The following is a 22,064-nucleotide window of genomic DNA, read 5'->3' on the forward strand; positions in this document are numbered from 1 at the left end:
GTCCTGTGAAATAATTGGGCTGTTGAATATCTAAAACAAAATGTTGGCTCCCCTTTCTTTTTGGAGTCTTTTTTTCTGCTTATTTTTTCACTATAAATTTAGAGATTAAGAGAAAGCGTGGCAAATGTTATGGAACGATATGAGAAATGCTGTAAAATAAGTTTAAAATTTAGGATTTTCAAGATTACTATGAAATCTTTGTGTTCATATATTTTTATAGCCGGTGTAAGTTTGTGTTCATAATTAGTGTATACCAGCTGTTAACATCGGAAAAAAATTTAATTTCTAAATACTCTATAATTTGGTCTTTTAATGCGAACATGACAGTGAGGGTTTTAATGAGATTGTTTTAATTCCTTCCAATATACAGGCTATTATTTTGTTATGCACTGAATTGCCAAAAGTACTTGTACTTACAGGATATTCAGGTAAATTTTGCTTCAGTGTTTTGTGATTTAATTTCTTGAGTGGAATTTCTAGTCATCTTTGTTTTGTTACCAACATGCAAGTGGGGAAAACCCTGTACAATCAGATATTCCCTTTATCATATATGTATTCATAGAGGGCGTGTGGTCATGTGATCATAGGGAATTCCGTAAATTTCATCGGACATTTTAGCAGTTTATTTTCCAACAAGCCTCATCTCTATCATTTGATTTATTGCTTACATTTCCTGGATATTTTTTCTTTTAGTGAAAAAAACCCCATTATTTTACCCCGTAAAGTAAAAATCAAACTTATTTTGTTCTTAAAAACTGGCAAAGGTTGACTGAAAATACTAAGTTTTTTACACAGCTTTAAAAAAAAAATCCATATGATGCAACTAATCTTCTCTTATTTTGTTTATTAGTTTATTTAATGAAATGTAATTCTAGAATTAAATGACAAAATAATCTGCCAAATGACGTAGAAAAAAAAAAGATTTTTTTTTTGCTTTTGCATTGATATTGTTGAGCTAACAATTTTTATATGTAAAACTACTACGTGAACATTTACCATATCTTGCAATGTAGTACAACATATATATAATAATAACTGGGTAGAAAGATTGGTGTGTAACTTAGTAATTTTAATGTTTTTATTCTTTGTTGTTTTAATTTAATGTTTACTAAACTGATTCAGTATTATAAGTTGAAATTGTATAGTTTCTTGTACAATTATTTCATTATTGTTTTCTTTCCTCTTACATTCTATGTTATTTTTGTAGAACTTTCCTACTGTTTCCTTGGTTTCAAAATCTTTGATGAAGCTATTCCTCATATGTAAATATATATCTTTACATCTTGCATAAGTTGCAACCCCAAATGGTTTACAAGTAGCTGTGACTGCTGTACACACAGAAAACATGGGCTACAATGCTAGCAGGAAGTCAGCCACCATCACTAGCTGGGAGATATTCATTTACAAACACTAATTATGCATTATAACCATCTGGGGAGAAAATATGTCTGTCTTTGAATAATGAAATGGCTGCATGCGCTTGGCCATTACCACTTGTATCCAACATTTTGGTTCCCTATAAAAAGGATCAGTATATCATATATGTAGTGGCCTTTGCACAATGACTGATTCTAAACAGCCCACCACACTATCGCATATCTCTTTTCCTCTTCCTTGTACACATCAACATGACCTCTGAAAATCTAGTTTCACTGGGGAACTTTCCGCATATCTTCCCCGCTTGTACTCTTTTGACATTCAGAACTGTTGTTCTTGATGTTAACACAACCTTGTTATGTCTGGTTATAGAATCTCCTTGATAAACTTTGTTAATTATAACTTCTATTTTGAAAGGTTTCTCATAGGACACTTTGGATTCTCAATCATCTCAAGAGAGTTGCATTCTTTATTGACTCTGCTACATTCATCCTTCTCTCCAAGAATGACCGAGTCACAATCACTCCTTTTGTTTATACTCTTCTTCACATCACTTTTCCTATATAAACCGAAAATCTAAGTGAATGCATCTCATCGACATTAACTGGTGATACAGTTTCCTCTCAAATCAGGTCATTTATCCATAAATGCTGTGTATTTTCATCTTTGTTGATCTCCATCAACTCTCAAAACTCTTCCCCCTTTTCTTCAGTGACCATGTTTATTCTGAATTGCATTTTATACTAATAGTCTTTATATAATAGACTTTTAGAATTAATTCTCTTTAATGATTTCCCCATCTTTACTCCTCTCTAAACACGTTACATCTCCCTTATATATGAACGCTATACAACTAATTCCATTGAAATTAATTCAAATGACAGGTTTCACAATCTTCGATGTTTTCTCATCTCATCCTCACATATATTTAATACTGAGAAAACTGCATCCCAAACGACTTCCAATCACTTGTTAACCTTCTATAAAGACCAAGTGTGATCCACATTAGAATATCGATGCTCATATTACGGGACCGTGCTGCAGTTGACACACACATGCATTCATGCACGCATACACACACACACACACACACACACACACACACATCCTAGACAGCATTTGGGTCATTAGTGAAAGCCCACTCCTCAATATGGCTTATCTTCGTATTTTGTGTCTATATCTTAATCTTGGTATCACTTTAAACATAAACCTCTTCTGAACACGTTTTGCCTGTGGTGAATTTACTTTCAAAGGGGAGAGAATCTCTTCTAGGTTAAATTCCTTTACCTTGAAGGATATGTATATTTAATTTTTAGTTCTTAATCTCTTTTTCATATATCTACAAAAACGTTAAGTTCTTAGCTACTAAAATGACCTGTTTCTCTGAAGCATCATAGCCACTACCTCTGGCATCCAGCGTCTACCCTGCACTAAGCACTTTCCCAATCATTCTTTTCTAAATCGGCAACCCTCTGATAATTTATTTCCTTGCCCATATTTTTCTTATACAAATTCAATCTGTACAAGTAGAAACATTAACTACAATGGTCTCACTAGAATTCTTGTGAAAGTTACAGCTGTTGCCTTTCTTCACATTCTTAATAGTGATTTCTAATCTAGCCACGAGGCCTGAAATTTTGGAAGTGCTGTCAGTTGATTTACCCTTTAGCATTCAGTTTACTTTGTCTAGTGCAAGGGTTGGCGAACCAGGTTAAATGACCTCATGTGCAGTAAAAATGAAACTCTTGGGGGTGATGAGGACTCATTAGACAAAAGTAAAATTATATAAAAAACGTGTTCCTAGCTACAACAGAAATTTTTCTTCTGGCAACACTGCATCTGTCCAATGTAATGGATGTGTAAATAGATTCATATAAATAGAATCAATGAAACAGATTCAATAAACCTTTTAAATTCAAAGAATCTATGATTTTCTTCCTTTCAAATCAAGGGGGTAATGTTGGCATAAATAGACATATTTTGGGGTAATTGGAAAAAAAGGTTCCCTGACCGCCCCCTCCCTGGTCTAATGTAATGCATTTTTATATTTGCACTGAATTGAATTAACCATTCGTTATCTTGTAGCTTTGAGATTTTGATGATATGATTGTTTACTTTTAGAATGGCATTGTAAGTTGGGTGTGAGAGGCCAGATATGGCCAGTTTAAATGCTAAAGGATTAAATTGATCCCAATATTTTGTTTTATCGATCACAGTTGGATGAACGGTAAAACTGATCTCAGTGGGATTTGTTTAACATTCTAATAATTGTGCCAAACCACTGCCCTTTCTTCTTATAAATGATGATGATGATAATCTTTTTTTATAAAATCTCCTTTTTCCTGAAAGTCCTCCATCTTAATTGGACTTGGCCTGTAAAATTCAAAGTGAATGTCAACCCAACAAATTCCGCCTGGGACACTACTACTACTACTGCTGCTGCTCCACTTCCTTTTAAAATGCAAAATGGAAAATACTTTAGTCCTGAGCAATAGCTGACTCTGCACAGACTATAAGTAAGCTGCTCTATTGTTGCACTCTGTAACTATTTGTTCACTGTTATATAATGGTTGGTTTGTGTAACACTTTATTTGGCCACCTCTACTCATGTCTTAATGTTTGCTCTATTAAACTCTACCCACTCGTCTGATGGACACTCTTAATGATTCATGGTCATCCTTAGAACAAGTCTGTGATATAATTATGTTATGCTGCTGAAATAGTTGTGTTTTTTTGTCACTTAAGTTTGATGTCTCTTATTTGTTTATCACTTAACAAATCTGGAATGGAAGGAGATTATTGAAAGTTAAGTTGGGAAAGGAGATAAATTATGATTAGATTATTAATTGTCAATTTAAACCATTTATAAAATAGTATTTTTTTCATTGTTCATACATTGTTTACTCCACTTTCAGATTGTATTTTAGGAATGGTGGAAATGGGGAGAGTGAGAGGAAAGAAAAGAAGGAGGCTATGACACACTAACAGTGAGTTGAGTGCAAGTCAAGCTGACATTGCTGTGACATCGAATGACTATTAGGGAAAGCCCTGTAATTCAGAAATCCCAATTAAAAAGCATTTTTTGATTGAATTTCTATTCAATATTTAAATGGTTGATGCAAGAGAAAATGAATATTTCTTTGAACTTGTTTTCTGATAAAATGTCAGTCTTTTTTAACACAATGATACATACCTGCAAAGATAGTGTAATTGATCTAGTTTAGTCATTAACTTTGAAATATTCCTTTAAAATGGTCAGGTCATATTCAGAATAATAAAGAAATATCGACTTACTCCTTATCAAAAGTTATGGTGTTGTTGACAAATATACCAATTTTTCTTCCAACTCTGAGATCTCATTTCTGTTTTAACATTGAATAGTCTCTTATTAATTTCTATTTCAATGTGTTTTTTTGGTTTTCATTACTATATGAACTAACTTTGGTCCTGTGGACACTCTTTAGAATTAACGAGAGACAAAATCACTTCTTCAAAAATAAAAGAAAATTTAAAGAGGAAAATGAAGCTAGTGTTGGTATTAATTGAAAGATGCTGGTAGTATTTGATAAGGAGTTGAATTTCAGATATGGAAAGGTCAGTATGAAAAGTTATTAAATATGGAGTAATTGTCTTTGTTCAGTCCCTTAGAGCAAAGTCTGCTTAGAAACATATGTCAATGAAGTTATATTGTCATATGATGTTGCTTATATGAACAGTCTTAATATTATTTATTCATTACCTTCATAGAGATGAAGGTAATCAGAAATGCTGGGAAAAACTGCCTTGCTTCAAATAACAACATTTTCAGCCATATCATTTCTGAAGATTTTCAATTCTAAGTTAGGTTGAAATAAATGAAGCTTGGTTTCATCTATCTTATCCTTGGTATCATTCCTATGTTGTGATAGATGACCTTTTTGGATATGGGAAAATACAAAAAGCATTTTAGATCTGTATTTAGAGGATCTGATCCTTCTGGAGTGGCTAGTAAAAAGTTGATTGGCTGAAGATGTGAGTTGAAGTGCTATGTCCATTGTTATGGCAGTTCATATGGCTTTAGGGCTTTAAGAGCTGTTTTAGACTTTAGTTGTGCTAACGGCTGGAACTATTGATCAGAGAGCAATGGCTTTTAATGAAAAGCATCTTGAGTCAATGTCATTAGATAAAATACTAAATGGTTGTAGAAATGGAGAGGCAGTAATTAAAAACTGACTAAACAATGCTTTAGCTTGAAAGATTAACTGAAACAGGACCAGTCTTTGCCTGAGTGATGTGGCTGCATTTTGTCGGGCAGTTGTCATTAACTTGGGTCGTCACACCAGTTTGGGGGCTTTGTGAGCTCACAAGTGAGTGGCAACTGTCAAGGGTGTTATGATTATTCTTTGAAATAAAATGTTTGCCTGGGTTAGAATATGAGTTGGATATTGTGTTAATGGCGATATAACGTTATGTCTTTGGGAGGGAAGAAGAAAGTTGTTGTTGTATCTTTCCTCGTAGCTGGTTGTGGAAAAGTTCAGCCTAGGTATTAGCTAAACGGTGAAGTAGATGATAAAATATGTAAAACAGAACACTTGTTGCTCTGGTTGCTAAATATTAAATATGATAGTTTTAAATTAGCAAAATCTCATCAACTCTAAGGCACAATTCATCATCGTGGTGGTGGTGGTGGTGTAGCATCTGTTTTCCATGCCAGCATGGGTAAGACGGTTTGACTGGAGCTGGTAAGCCAGAGAGCTGCACTGGGCTCCTGTCTGTTCTGGCTTGGTTTCTCTAGCTCGATGCTCTTTCTGATGCCATCCACTCCACAGAGTGGGCAGGATGCCTTTCATGTGTCACTGGCACTGGACATGACCGCAATTTCACTTCACTTCTCAAGCACAGAAAATTGCTGAAGGTCTTCATCATTTGTCATCACCTCTGTGAGATTCACCATCTGAAAATCATACTTCACCACCTTGTCCTATGTCTTTCTGGGTCTACCTCTTCCACAGGCTCCCTCCACAATTAGAGATTGGCACTTTCTTATGCAGCTGTCCTCTTCTATATGCATCACATGAACATACCAGCTCACTCTTCTCTTTGGTACACTATATCTGATGTCTCTTATGTCCAATTTCTCTCTCAAGATGCTTACACTGACATTGCACATCCAGCAGAGCATACTAGTTTCATTTGTTTCCAGCCTTTGCATGACCTCTACAGCCACAACCCATAGCATGGCTGTTCACACACAGGCATCTAATTGTTCATGCAATATAATGGTTTCTTGAATATCTTATATTATTTTATCTTGAAGGTTGCTAAATACTGATATATGTTTGATTTGTTAACACCTGCAAAATAAACCTTTTATTATTTTATTTAAACTTTAATTTGTAGTATTTTCCTTTTTTCTGTTTTTTTTTCTGTATGTGCACTAATAACATAAATCTAAATATAATTTCATTACATCAGCCCTCACTCTCTTTAGTAAGTGAACATAAACATAAAGCGAATTAGTTCATGCAGATATTTAAAGAGATTGCTTGATTGGGTGGTATATGAAAATATGGAAAATAGACTATATAGAACTAGCTTCTGTTTGAATGAAACAATTCCCCATCTTCCACTTTCTTCAAAATATGATGAGGGGTAGTAAGGCGTTGAAGACAGCACTGAGCTACAAAATGTTGAGAACCAGTGGTTTAGGGGCTCTTCATTGGTGGGCACAGGATTTGATCTGCCATTTTGGAGTTGTTTGATGTTAGAGACTATCATTTCTCTGAATGCTAATGAAATATCCTGCTTTCACAATAGCAGTAACAGTTTTAGGATTTATATCAATATTTTTAGTTTTAAACAGAAACTCAGAGTTTACAGACAAGTACAACAACTTACAGATCATCAGGTTGTATAGTTAAAGAAAGGGTTCTGTTTCACTTGTTTTGGCGGTACATGCCCTACAGCACGAAACACTCTAAAACAACAATGGCTCTGAGAGGAATGATTACCTCAGTCTCACTAGTTTTTGGTGGGTCTGTAAAGATTATGGTTGTAGCCCTTTTCTCTATACCAAACTACTTTAAACGAAATAAAAAAAACAAAAAAAAAACAAGAGCAATTAATGAACACTAAAACTGTAGTAGTGCCTCGTATATTTTAAGTATTATTTTTATTTTATTTCATTTGTTTCTAGCTTGGGGTAGTCATGTCTCTCCTCTATAGCACAACACCTGTTCCTTTCCTTTTAACACTTGGCACGAAGCCACTTCTCTCAATATTAGTGCCCCACTCAGTTGAGGAATTTAGTCTTGCAAGTTACTTGGTGACCTCACTAGTTCGAGTACCATTAAAAAAAAAAAAAAGAAAGCAACCAGCACACTCTGTAAAAAGGTTGGTATTACAAAAGGGCATCCAGCCAGAGAAACCATGCCAAAGCAGACTTTGGAGTTTGATGCAGTCCTTCAGCTTGTCAGATTCTATAAAACTGTCGACACTCCATACTAGCATAGAAGACAGGTATTAAATGATGATGATGTTATTTACTGTTTCTATGAAGACTTTTTCATTGGAAGGAACAAGAAATTATCAAAAATGAAACAAAATTACAGTCCAAACTTTTGAAAACCTTCAGTGTTTAGATTATTTTACTGAACAATGACTGAAATATTTTAATTCTATGGGAGAAATTATTAAATCTTTTTGGTTTAGAAAAAAAAAATCCAACAAAACAGGAATATATTTTTCATTCATGCAATAAAAATGTTTTATACTTGAGCTGTAAAATGCAAATTGCATGCTAATTTCTTTCAGCATAGCTTGATAAAATAATAATTAGATGAAATTTCTGCTTAGATGAAGTCATTTCCAATAAAGTCTAAAAATATCAGCTTCAGTGAACTATTAAATGTGTGCCATGAATTTCATTGTTTATGTTGAATAATAGATTTGTGGTAGGATTGTATGCAGAGATGGGACCTGCTACTCTGCACATATAAACAACTGATTGATTACTATTAGTATTTCTTACTACTAGTGTGGCCTACACATGACTCACAAAATTGTTCTACTACAAAGCTGGTGGAATATATTTTATAATTTTATTGATCAAGGTAAACATTGTTATGAAATGTGTGAGAAGAAAAACCAGTAAACATGATGGGATGAGGAGACAGGTTTCATACAGTGAATATCTACATTACCAGTTGTTGAAGAATATGTACCTTTTTAAGGCAGTGTATAGCAATATCTCATTGTTATATTGATCTTATTAGTTCTTTGGTAGAAACTTCTATTATAGTTTGTTGTGATAACAACATTTCTGTAGCTATTAAAAATTTATACAAAATCTTTTATAAAATGGAAGAAACAATTGTCAGAAAATGGATCTACTTAATTAAAATACACAACTATCATTTCAAAAATCTACAGGCTGGTTTTTAATTACAACTGATTTAATTAATTTTATTATAATAGTTGAAAATATTGAAAATTGTTTACTATATTTGGAATTAATGCATGTGTCAACATTTTTGGCAGTAGTAATTTCTAATTAATACGAACAACACTATTTCAGTGCAAAGACCAAACTATTGTAGTGAATGAGTTATTTGTAACTTTCTTTTTTCAATATTTAAATTAATCAACTATTGAAACCAGTAGCACACCAGGCAAAATACTTAGCGGTATTTTGTCTGTTTTTACGTCCTGAGTTCAAATTCTGCCAAGGTTGACTTTGCCTTTCCTACTTTTGGGGTTGATAAATTAAGTACCAGTTGCGTACTGGAGTTGATCTAAATGATTGGCCCCCTCCCCCCAAATGGATCAGCCTCAAAGTCCTTTCAGCTTGTATCGCTTGGGCCGATCAATCTGCCTGGGTGCTGCAAGAGGGTTAAAGATTGTTTAAGGTTTTGTAATTGTTATTGCACAGTTTTTTTTTTAAGGTAAATCTCAGTTGTAATGCTTTTACTTTCACAATGAAACAGTCAATTACCTTCTGTTCATTGAACTTAAAACTTTCTTTTTTATGGCTATTTGATATAAATAGATATTTGTACAAAGGTAAACAATTTCTGGAAAAAGGTTTATCAGTGATAAGTTCACATCTCAACTCAATTGAATTAATCTCTCCTTCAGATATTAATTTAGCCGTTTGATATCTGGGATCAAGTTAAGTATCAAGTTGTTGAACTACCTAATTATGAATTTTTGCTAAGTATATCGTATTACAACACTCTATACCAATGACAGGTCCAGGATAGAGATATTTCACAAACTATATTTTCTTCTCTTAGAAACTTGATAACATGAAGGACATCTGCTACTGTTTGGACAAAAAATTTAAAATGAATTGTGGTTGGCATCATAGCATAGAAAAGAGATCAAACATCAAAAACACAATTTTTCTTCATATATTTTATCATTTAACCAATTTTGTCTAAAATTTGTGTCAATGGTGTGGAGCTATATTTTCTGTAATTTTGTTTATTGTTCTATGCTGTGTTGGATCAACTTTTCTATTGTCTGTCCCCTCTACCTCAGTTTTATATTATTTGTTCTTAGAATAGTTGTACCATCTCACATTTTTATCAGATATTATAAAACTATTTCTTGAGGTCCTTTATCTTTCATCTTTATACGCCATAAAGTCTACATCATAAGACACCTTGTGCTCCTGTGGGACTGACGAAAAGCAACGAGAGAAGAAAGTTTATGTGTTTGAAAAATGGTATTAACACGAACGACATTAGGCTGATGAGAGGTTTCTACTGTTTAACAAAGTCCTTGATCTTAGACTTAGCTTGAATGATTTTGAATTTACAAACCAGAATTGATTCAGCATTAATGCTATTTTGAATGCTTTGCTTGCTAGTTTTGAGCACTCATATTGTACTAACAAAGTATGGTTGAAAAATCCTGAATATCAATATGGTTTGTACAGACAGTTTTAAATGATAATGAAACTAACTGTGGATAACAAATATTTTTTAAACAAACACTATTTGTTAAAAGCCAAATTAAAGTAATGCTGAATGTATTTAGTATATATTTTATCTGTAAAGTTATGTTGTGAGAACAGGTTTATGACTAAAGCTCTGACAAAAGAACAGGTTAATGACAAAACGTACAAGAAGCTTTACAAAATTCAGTTCAAGTATTATCCAAATGTAATTAACATCATCATTATCATTGTCATCTGCCATTAGCATTACATTAGTTTTCAATATTATTTGATTTAACCTATATATCTAGAAATATACAGCCTTTGTTTCAGTTAATTATGAAAATAAGAATTTAGTAAAATAACTCTGGTATTTAGAACATGAATTAACATGGGATTTTGATTAAAGATTTTAACTTAGATCACTTTAAAACAGTAAATTAGTATTATGGGCCCAGGGGCAGTGTTGTGCAGATTGGTATCAAAAGGGTTAATTTTTTCAATTACTTTTGTTGATCCTTAATGATGTGCTTATTTCTAATTCCATTCTAATAAATCCATGTTTTCTGAAATAACCTCCAATTCAGTTGTATGTAGGTTTTCTGTTCAAATTCCATTAAAATATCACATTGCGGCACATTATACACTCTGTTGTCATTGGAGACTGATATTGAATTAACAGAACACTTAATGATTGTTTTTTCCTCCAACTTTGATACTTGTAGTCTCTGTATTATTGATAAATTACAAACAACTCCACATATACCTCTTGAGTGAGTTCTTACCTATGAAAGAGCTCCACATACTAAATCAATGTCTTGATCACATTTTAACTAGAAAAAATCCTATTTGCAATTTGTTACAGCAACAGTGTGTGACTGATTGAAATGTGGGGATAGTCACTAGAATTGGTAGGTCCGAGATAGTCTATGACTGTATGAATCAGAGACTGGATGTTAGAGTGTGAGAAAGAGCAGAGAGTAATGGTTTCGACCAAGGTCCACATGACCCCTTGGAGTATATGTAAGATTTTGGGGGAACCACACAAGCAAAATAGTAAATTAGGTCAACTGTAGTATTTTTTTGAATCTAAGAAAAAATTTTGCTTTAGTTCAGCCAACATAAGTGAATGTGTGATAAGCAAACTTGGAATTTTGAAACAAGTATCAAGAAAACGAGTTTTTAAACATCAAATGGTTTTGGGGGTCCACCAGAATAAAATAGTAATCAAAGGGGTCCATAGATAAAAAAAAAAAAAAAACCGTTGAGAACCACTGGCTTAGACAAAGCTTTATTCTTATCAATCTCTCTCTCTCTCTCCTATGATAAACCAGATTACCTAACTTCAGATTTTTTTCTTTTTACTGAATCTTTTTACTAACCTTTTCTCTCGAATTTTATCATCTCCTTAAATTGATTGAAGATTCCTATCCAGCCTCATCGATCCTTGTTGAATGGCTTTTTAATGTTAGGAAACAATAATCTTAATACTCTTAGCTTGATCTTTCATTGATTGTCGTTTTACTTCTTCATTAGTCACTGATTTCGCAAACTAATTTTGTTCAGCACTCCGTTATAATTAAAGCCTTCACACCACTTACATTACTCTTGTTAATATATAAGTTAGGAAAATAACAATATTATGTTTCACAGAAGTCTGCCCTATCACAGCATCACTGGACATTTTGATTCCTTGATAACAGACCAGTCTATGCTTTACTTGATGGTTGTAGACGTCAGAGTTGTGTAAAAGTGTTCTGACATTTGTTGGAGTGGAACCTCTGTGAATTGCTGATGCTGGTCGTGGCTTTGGATTCTTCCTGCCAATGGGAAATATGCAAAGAAGTCTTTCCATATGTATTTGATTCCAATGCCCATAGACTCAGATATCTGATTATATATATATATATATATATATATATATATATATATATATATATGAATGTATACATATATATATGTATGTGTATATATATGTATGTATATATATATATATATATATATAGATAGATAGATATAGATATACACACACACACACACACATACATAGACAAATAATTACTATCTTCATGTATCTGGCTACATATATAACACACTGCACACACACACACACACACACACACACACACATCTCCATGCACACACAACATACATGTGTGTGCGTTACCTTATTTATTGTTATTATGAACTTGTGTATTTTATACCAAATGTTAAAATAAAACCACTTTGAAATGCTTATTTCAACTAGTATTTATGTGTTGACATTGTGGTACAGCAACAACTGACAACAGCTTTTTGGTTTTAACATTTTATGTCCCCCCCCCCCCTCACATATGCCACCACAATTTACAAGTGATTGAAAGCTGAATAAACTTGGCAGGATGATTGATGAAGTGAATATGAATTTCTGCGACATTTAAACCTTTACTGTTTATGAATGAGGTAATATTGATATAGTTACTGTAGAGTAGTGTGGCAACAACTAAACATTAACTCATTTTATAAAACCTGTTATCTATATTTAATTGCTATCATTAAATATTACACTATTTCCAAATGTGTATAGAAGTAAGTCTGTTATTGCTATAAATAGACATTTTTGAACTTATATTTTAATATTTTCAATTGTCATAATGTCCAGGTCAGTAGTGTATTTACTAACTCCGATATTTTGACATGTATCAGCCCAAAGTAAATTAATATATCATTTGTCAAATAAAACCTGTAAGAAATATAGCGGGTGCACAGGTGAAGATGTAAATTAATTTTAGTGCTGCAATATATGTCAAATATAGTTTGGGTTAACTTAACCTTGATGATGTAAATATTTAAATTCTTTTTATAAGTCTCTTTATAAAAATGGTAACATTTCTTAATTATTCTTCATTAGTATGTTATACATAATTTTGTCTTGCAATCAGTTGTATCTATGAAATCTGTCCTATTTGCACTCTGAATATTTTTAGACTTTAGTTTCATTCAAGCAGACTTTGATATGAATTGAATCATGTCACTGAAATGGATAAACTTTAAACATGAATATTATTTAAGAGTTATTAGTTTTTTAAGTCCACAGCTTTGAATCAAGAACTTTGCATAAGGAACTGTAGCTGTCTTTGTGTTTTACAATTGTCAGTTTACTAAAAGGAAAAAAAAAAAAAAAAAGTTTCAGTTGATACAGGATGATACAGGTGCAGACAAGACTGTGTGGTTTACAAGTTTGTTTTACAATCCTGTGGTTTCAGGGTCAGTTCTACTGTGCAGCACTTTGGGCAAGGGTCACCTACTAAAGCCCCAGGCTGTCTGAAGCTTTGTGAGTGGATTGATTTGACAGAAATTGTTTGGAAGCCTGTCAAAAAAATATATATATATATATATATGGCTACACTAAAAAAACAGGTGGCACATAAAAAACACCTTTTTGAGCGTAGCCATTGCCAGTACCGTGTGACTGGCCCTTGTGCCGGTGGTATGTAAAAGCACACACTACACTCTCGGAGTGGTTGGTGTTAGGAAGGGCATCCAGCTGTAGAAACTCTGCCAGAACAGATTGGAGCCTGGTGCAGCCTTCTGGCTTACCAGTCCTCAGTCAAATCGTCCAACCCATGCCAGCATGGAAAGCGCACGTTAAACGATGATGATGATGATATATATATATGTGTGTGTGTGTGTGCTTCTCCCCACCCCTCCTTGACATCCAGTATTGATTTGTTTATGTCCCTGTAACTTAGCAGTTCAATAAAAGGGGCCAATGGAACAAATATGAAACTTTAAAAAGTTTGTGCTGGAGTTGATTCATTTGACTAATCATAGAAGGAAGTGCTTCAACATGGTTATAGTCCAAAGACTGAATCAAATAAAAGAGTAGAATTAGTAACCTGCTAAGAAAGAAGCTTTAGTCAGCATCTCATAAGACAACGTTTGTATTGTCTCCAGTATAATGTGAATTTACCCTCTCAGACTAGTCATATTTACCAAATACCAGGTTGATAGGTAAACTTTTTCAATTCCTGTTGATAACAGGATGTCTTTTCACCCTTCTTTCTCTAGAGTCAGCTGCTCAGTAGGTATTGTACTGAAACCTTTAGACGAACACGATATTTTCAGCGTCTTTTAACAATGATGATAAAAAATGCGTTTTCTCTTGTGGGGTAAATGATCTTCATGTTACTGGATGAAGCAGACAGTATAGCTTTCATCAAATTATGTTCATTATGTTATTGTTGTTGCTTAGCCCTAGGTCAACCCCATCATAGCCATGATCATCCCATCATTTATAAGATTCAGTTATCTGTGTTCACAGTAGTGTGTGGTTTAAAGAAGATTTAGTTGAGATTTCTTGCAGGTTGAGCAACCAGAGTAGATGTTAGTCTCTGTGTAATGTGGATGTGTTGCAAGATATAATGAAACATGTCTATGAGTATTGGCATCCACAGTCTTCATTTCTATCAATAATTATCTTCAATTTGAACATCAAACTAGTGATGTGTTACTGGCTGAAACCAAACTTTCCATTAGGAACTTCTCTTGAGAATTTAGAAAATGTTCAGAGCTTTCTTTGATCTTTTTGCAGTTAACAGAATGTTTATCTGTCTTAGAGCAGATATTGTGTAAATGTCAGCTAGATACTAGTTCTAATCACCATATTACAACTGATCCTTTTTCTAGTCCTTGTTTAGAACATTGAAACAACAACTACAACGTGCATGTATGTTGAAATGCAGGGTTAATCTATCATCTGTATTGTGCAGTTCTGTTGATGGGGTTAGTATACTTTTAGACACCTCATGAAAAGTAAATTTTAGCTTTTTAAGTATGATTAAATGGCTATAATGGCTCTTTCATGGTGTAATTGATTCAGAGTACTCTTTTAGCTAAATCTCCTAAACAGAGTAACTTAAAAATGGAGTTTTGATGGTAGCAAGTTCAATGAATGAAACAAAGAAATTTGCTCAGTAAGTTTCTCTATCAATCAAGCTTAAATATTTTTATTTCCAAAATAAACTACTTCATATGTCTTCACCACAAAATATTCTTACTTTCTGTGAGAGAGAGAGAGAGAGAGAGAGAGAGAGAGACAGAGAGAGAGTATGTATGACATACTTTTGGTCTTTCATTGATGTATTGTGTCACAAAAATAAACTTTTATTGTTCTAGCAAACTATTTTGACAAAATATAGACCATCTGGCTTCAGTCCAACTTCAGATATTGACTATTTATTCTCCCTTCATTTCCTGAATACTATATTATCACAGCAATACTAGTTTTCTAGTTTCTCTTTTTATGGATGAGCCCATTCTTTCTCAGTTCAACTAACTCTTGCTTTTGTTGTCAAAATACTTTGCTTCTGTATTCCATCTTAAATTCCTTTTCAGACTAATTATTTCCATACTTTTTATATTATTTTGCTGTAACTGCAAGATGAACTTCATTTCTAAAGGAGATACATTTTATCATTTAGTTTACTAGTTGGTGACTTTCTGGAGATTACAAGTGCTTTTTCTCAGAAAAACCTTTGTAAAAATAGAGGAAAGTATTAATAGTCTTGAAATACAATTAGGATTTTTTTTTTACAGAACACTGATTATTTGTTCACCGTCTTCTGTCATGAAATTGTAACCTTAACAGTCTCTGTGGTTAGTTATTAACTTTTAGCATTGTTGTGTTGGACGCTAGGTGCCTATGAATAGTCGATGTCATTTCAAGTTATCATTAATAAGTTAGTTTCTAAATATCATACCTCTATATTTTCTCATTTCTAAGACTGATTCACCGAACTACTTGGAAGCATCTGTTAATCTTGCAAGACCATGGATCAGTTCCTGGAAATGTTGGTTTTGGTTTTGTTGGCAGAACAAGCATCTGCTGTGACTGTAAAAACCTACATATGCATAGCAATCCCAAATGTACTTGAAAGCACTATCCTGCTGTTGTTTTACATCAAATATATTTTTCTTCATCAGCCATCCTCAACCTGTCCTCTCATCTTTCAACCTGTTGAATTCCAGCATTATGTAGCACTCTGTATATTATTTCAAATTAATAGTCTGATGATAGAACAGTAAATTATTGTTGTTTATTCATATTTCTATGACTCTTATTATTTTTTTTTGTTGTTCCAACTGTTGGGTTTTTTGGGGGGAGGGGGCGATCTCTTATTCTTTTCTCTTCCTCAAATTAAATGGATATAACTCTTTTCAATGAATGCTGTTTTTTTTTTTTTATGCTGAGTTGTCTATGATTTCTACAATGTAGAGCTATAGCTTCGTTGAACCTATGTGGTTTTCTGAATAACTTTTAAATACAACAGTTGTGGAGCCATACCTTTTTCTGCTATAGTCTCGTCTCTCTATTTGATAAATAGAGTTGAGAGGACTGAATCACAATAACAAGTGATTTCAATAACTATTTTACTAATCTGCTACATCTTGGAAAAGCAATAATGATCAAAACCATTTCTCTTCTTGTCTCTATATCTTAGAACTCATTGCTAAACTCATTGAGTACTGCCCAAAGCTTCCTAAACAAACAACATTGATAGAGTTACTTATATTCACATTTCTGGAGAGTTGATGTGGAAGAAGGAATTTAAACACTTTTAATTCACAGTTTATATCAACTAAAGTTGAAGATGTTCTTCTTTGGTAGTAGCCACATGAATACAACCGAAGATCTAGATTTATTTCTTTAGTTCTTTGATTTGTTTCAATTATTACTGTCTTTTTGTTATATTCAGCATTTTTTGGAATTGGTCAGCTCAGATTAAGCAGATCTAAGATCTTGAGAATCCCATTACTTTTTTGTGGCATAATATTATCTATTATTATGTTATTTAATCTGTACTTTACTTTTTAAGACAGCACTGTATGATTTAAAGCAAATTTTGCTGCTATAATAAGCAAGTAGAGCAACCATGTAGAGTCTGTTGGACTTGTTGGTGATCCGTCCGTAAGTCAGAAGATTTGATAGTTTGGTCTGTTACAAACTGCTTTGATTTGAACATTTTAGCTTTGATCATCTCTAAATTGTGGTGTCAATACAATTGGTCACAGTTAGACAACACCCTCCCACGAACAAATATTAATGTTAAAAAGAAGCTGCAGTTATAGAAGAGGGTTTCATTTTCTTGATATCCACAATTGCAACCATTCTTCATCATAATTACTAGTACCAATTACTTCATCTGTGATCAAAATTGCTTGTTAGGGACTATTTAGCATTTTCAAATCACTGATATCAACTCCAGTGAATATTTTGGTTAATATTTTTCTTTACAGCTGAATCTACTTTTGGAAGATAGCATTTTCCTTTTTATATCTCAGCCACTCTCAGCAAATGTACTGCGCACGTATCACAGGTTATCTCAAAGTTGTATTGACTGATTTTTTAAAGAACATAAACCACCTTTACTCTAGGAAATTATTCAATTAGTAAGGATCAACACTGATTTCATAAGAAAACTCAGTTTTTCTACTCATAAAATCTTGAATATATGAAACTTTATTTTGGTTATCAATTGAGGTATGAAAGCTGAGTAAAACTGTTCTCTATGTGGTGTTGACTGTGTATAGTTTCTTTTTTTTTTATTGATCTTTTACTGGCTTATGTGATTAGTTACACTCTCCATCCTTCAGTAGCTTTGCCTCCAACATTGCAGTCTTTCCTCATTTTAATGTGTTTGACATTAACTACAATCTACTCGTCCACACAAACACAACCCACTTCACCATCATCCTTGTAATGAAGGCTGTAGTCTAACTGTGACCACTACTTGGATTAGTAAAGGCATAACCATCACAACACCTCATATGCCTGTCTGAAATTTATAGTGAGTTGGCTACTGTTATGGTAACAACTTAGAAAATCAAGTCTAATCCTGACTCTCTTCAATGCAGCAGGCCTGAACAGTATCTCTTTATTCATAAATGTATGATAATGTAGAAAGAAATGGTAATTGATAAAGACGTGATTGTGTTGACACTATTGGATTGGGTTCATTAGAGTGGTTTACTTGGTTAGCTTTCTGTTCTCAGTTCAAGCCTCACCAGGTTCCATAAATTAACTGTAAAGCTGTGAACTGTTGCTCATTGACATAAGTGGCTTTGGTTGTGTCCAGTCATTCACACACACACACACACACACACACATACTTTGTATTGTAGTGGAACATTATGTTTTGTGCATTCTTGTGGCAAATCAAAATGTTATTTGGACAGAGTTCAATGGAAACATAAACTGTTAACTGATAGCATTGACTTTCATTTTGTAAATTATTGCCAGATATTGCATCCAACATGAAATAATGTACCAGTAATTGACTGGACTGATTCAATCAACAAGTTCCTCTGTAACAATTAGTCTTGTGTCTTGCAAAGAAACGAAGATAGATGTTGGTGAAATATTTTAGTTAATTTTGTTGAAGAAATGAATTCTTGTATCACATTTTGTATTGACTGAGTTCAATTCGTATCAGATTTTCCATCATAAATATTTTGTATTTAGGAGATCAATTAATTGTCACAACTAACATTGTTCAAATTCATAACTGCAATAAGTACAATGGAATTGTTTTAAACGTTGTTCTCAGAATCATTTAGTCAAATGTTGTAAGGGAATTGGCCCACGTTTTCATATGTAGGAAAAGGGTTCGTGTAATCCACAGATAGTGAAAGGGGATACAAATGAAGTTAGTTGTAAGGTTCACTTTAAGCTGACTAAATAATTTAACGGTCACGAGTTACTGAAATACTATTGTGGACCCCTTAATCTCAATAAAACGAGGGCAGCATATTGCTCTTTTTTGGTTTCAGTGAGGACCAGTTATATAAGTTGGTTGGTTCTAACAGTTGCAATAGCAAGAGTTGGGAATCTCTCTTCAAAAGACGCCGTAAAAGTAATCTTGTCTTCATTAAAAGGGAAAACAGTTGATAAGAAAATCTGTTAGGTGTAGTTGATATGTCAGTGGCTACCTAGCACATACAGGTGTGAAGCAGGTATGGCCTGTGTAACCCTGAGTGTTTGCCAGCTTGTGTTGTGATGGTACCACAGCCATCTGTGTCAGCAACAACAACAACAGCAGCAGCAGTAGTAGCAGCAAACAACTGCATGTATACGCTTGTTGGTGTTAGCAGTGTTATTGTTAGTTGCTTTGTGGACATAGCAGAGAGAGAGAGAAACATTGTGACACTTTATGTACACTGCACTAAGTGTAGTAGTAGTAGTAGTAGTAATGGTGGTGGTGGTGGTGGTGGCATTTCTAGGATTGGCAATAATGCTCTAGCAAAGTTATGATGTGTCACAATAACTGCAGATATGGTTTACAACTGGCAGAATTATACATCTGCTACTACTGGAACTACTGACAAGTTAGTTGGTTTTTTTTTTTTCCAGTTCTCATTGCTTATAGTGTTTGTGAGTGTGTGTGTGTGTGTGCTACAAACACTAGCTCTACTATTACTACTACTACTACTATTGGCTGTAGTCTAACTACTGCTTCCATCAGAGCCAGCACTAGTATTTATTGCCTTTAGTATATTACTGTGTCTGCTGTAAGTGTTTATATGTGAAACTGTCAGTGTGTAGCAATAGTAAGACCAGCAGCAGCAGAAACGAAGTATTCACCATACACACGCCTACTAGATTCAAGCGAAATGAGCGAAGATTTCAGATGAGGCCTTTGTTTATATATCTCCTTCTTACTGGCTCTTCTATTGCCTTGGTGTGCAGGTAGCTTGCCAAGTAGAATGTATGATTGCCAGAGGAGAGAATGACGGACCAGCTCACAGACCTCACTGACATTTACTACCACCACAACACAAACTAGAAGATTGGCTCTCAGCTACAGCCATTTGTTGACCTAATAGCTTTATTCAGTGTCCTGGACACATTGCATTTACTGTACACTGAATCATTGACCTGACCTGACCTCACTTTATACAACAAGCTACATGTTTTCTGCATGCAACAAGACATACGATACAGATAAATACGTATATATTTACACACACAGACACGCGCGCGGACACATACACACACACGCACACACACACACACACATACACACGCACACTCACACATACATATGCACATATACAAAATGCGAGCTTGATTTCCTCCAATTTGATATCGAATCAGTATTAGAAGTAAGCCAAGTACATTGTGATATAATTGTGATGTGACCTGTCCTACTTTCACCTGACATAAAAAGCATATTATAACTTGCTACATGTTATGCAACAGCTATAAAAAAAAAACGTCTTGGGACATTTGACCTGATCTGACCTAACAATGCAGCAAATTATAAGTAAATTAAACACAGCAACGTAGCAATTTATAGCACATTGTTATATTTAACCGAAGGCAGGGTAAAAAGAGAGAGAGGGAGAGAGAGAAAGAGTGTGTGTGTGCGCGCGCGGGCTGTAAAGATATGTGACCTGACTCGACCTGACCTAAAAATGCAATACTTTATGTTGTACCAACACCTTTGTAACATGCACTGACAAGCAATATACCATCCACACGCATCTAATATTACAAACTAACAAGTCAATTATTGCTGTAAGCTGTACAAAATCTTGGAGACCAACAGAAGGGTGCCAATGAAAATAACTGGTAGGCATTGATTTTTCATTTTATTCCATTAACTACTGTTTTCTTCATTGTATAGCTTTTCTGCACTCTCTTCTTCATCTGCCTCTCTGTTCAACATACATTTTCTTGCACACACTTGCATTTCTATCTATCTATCTATCTATCTATCTATCTATCTGTATGCATGATGTATATATATATATGTGCATGTATTATAAACATACATGCTTATTTTAGAGAATGCACATCACGTGTATTGAATGTAGGGAGTTTGACAGAGCTCGGTGTTTGTTGCACACACACACACACACACACACACACACACACACCATTTCAATCTTTTTCTCAAAGTTAGGAAATATTGTAAGTCATCTTTCAATTTCAACAAGAAAGCTATAAGTTTGGGATTTCACTTGACTCAAATATATTGTTACTTTTTCTCACTACCCACTTCTCTCTCTCTCGCGTATGTGTGTGTGTTATGTAAAACTGCTTCCTGTTCTTCTGAGTTCATTGCTACTTACCTTTCCACATGAGATTACGCTGATATTCAATGTTATTGCACAGCAATTGGCAAATAGTTGTGTGGAACAATATTTCATGTCTGACAAAACAGTGTCTTGCTTCATAGTTATTTTTAAATTGCCAGCTGTAGATAAATTTTATGGAAAGAGAGAGAGAGAGAGAGAGAGAGGTGCTAGGTGGGATATTGGCAGGGCAAGTATTAGAACTAGTTTTGTATGATTTCAATACTGTAAAGTTTAAGACCTTTCCAGCAGTCGACTATACATATATACATGTGCGTGTGTGTGTGCAAATGGACAGGTAAGGTGTTAGATACCAGTTGTAGCTTTTAACCTCACCATCATATGAGAATACTGCTGTATGTTGCAGTTTTCAAACAATATCTGCTGACTACAAAGCTTTGTTTCACTTGCTCAACAACAGTGATGGTGAAGTTTCAGTGTGGCAACTTTTGACAAACAACTTGAAATGTTGCTAATGAACAGGAGTCATATGTTATCTTGACTACGTTACGTTAGCAGCAATAATTGTGGATTACACAAGTAGTTGTAGGGCACAGCAACTATTTCTCTCTACCTCTCTCTCTCTCTCTCTCTCTCATACAGAACACACACACACACACACACACACAGTTGGCTCTTCTGAATAACA

General features: G+C 34.0%; 1 protein-coding gene and 1 long non-coding RNA gene across 13 annotated transcripts in view; one reads left to right on the forward strand and one right to left on the reverse strand.

The window, feature by feature from the left end:
- LOC106870471 (uncharacterized) overlaps positions 1 to 12,180 on the reverse strand; it is a 71,443-nt gene extending 59,263 nt beyond the window's left edge. For 2 of the 9 annotated variants that reach the window (XR_016244159.1, XR_016244155.1), the window contains exon 1: positions 418 to 12,165. This is a non-coding gene — a long non-coding RNA (uncharacterized LOC106870471). Of the gene's footprint in view, positions 1 to 417 lie in introns of all 9 variants that reach the window. The other 7 variants (XR_016244162.1, XR_016244161.1, XR_016244163.1 and 4 more) reach the window with 7 other exon arrangements.
- Positions 1 to 22,064, forward strand: part of LOC149132555 (uncharacterized) — a 106,809-nt gene that overhangs the window by 21,477 nt on the left and 63,268 nt on the right. The window contains exon 1 of one of the 4 annotated variants that reach the window (XM_089362112.1): positions 18,997 to 20,909. The exons of the other annotated variants lie outside the window; for them this stretch is intronic. The gene's annotated coding sequence lies outside the window, so the exon portion shown is untranslated. Of the gene's footprint in view, positions 1 to 18,996; positions 20,910 to 22,064 lie in introns of those variants that run through there. 4 annotated transcript variants of the gene reach the window in all.

The sequence above is a fragment of the Octopus bimaculoides genome, chromosome 14 (genome assembly GCF_046866305.1).
Source record: "Octopus bimaculoides isolate indiv1 chromosome 14, ASM4686630v1, whole genome shotgun sequence".
NCBI lineage: Eukaryota > Metazoa > Mollusca > Cephalopoda > Octopoda > Octopodidae > Octopus > Octopus bimaculoides.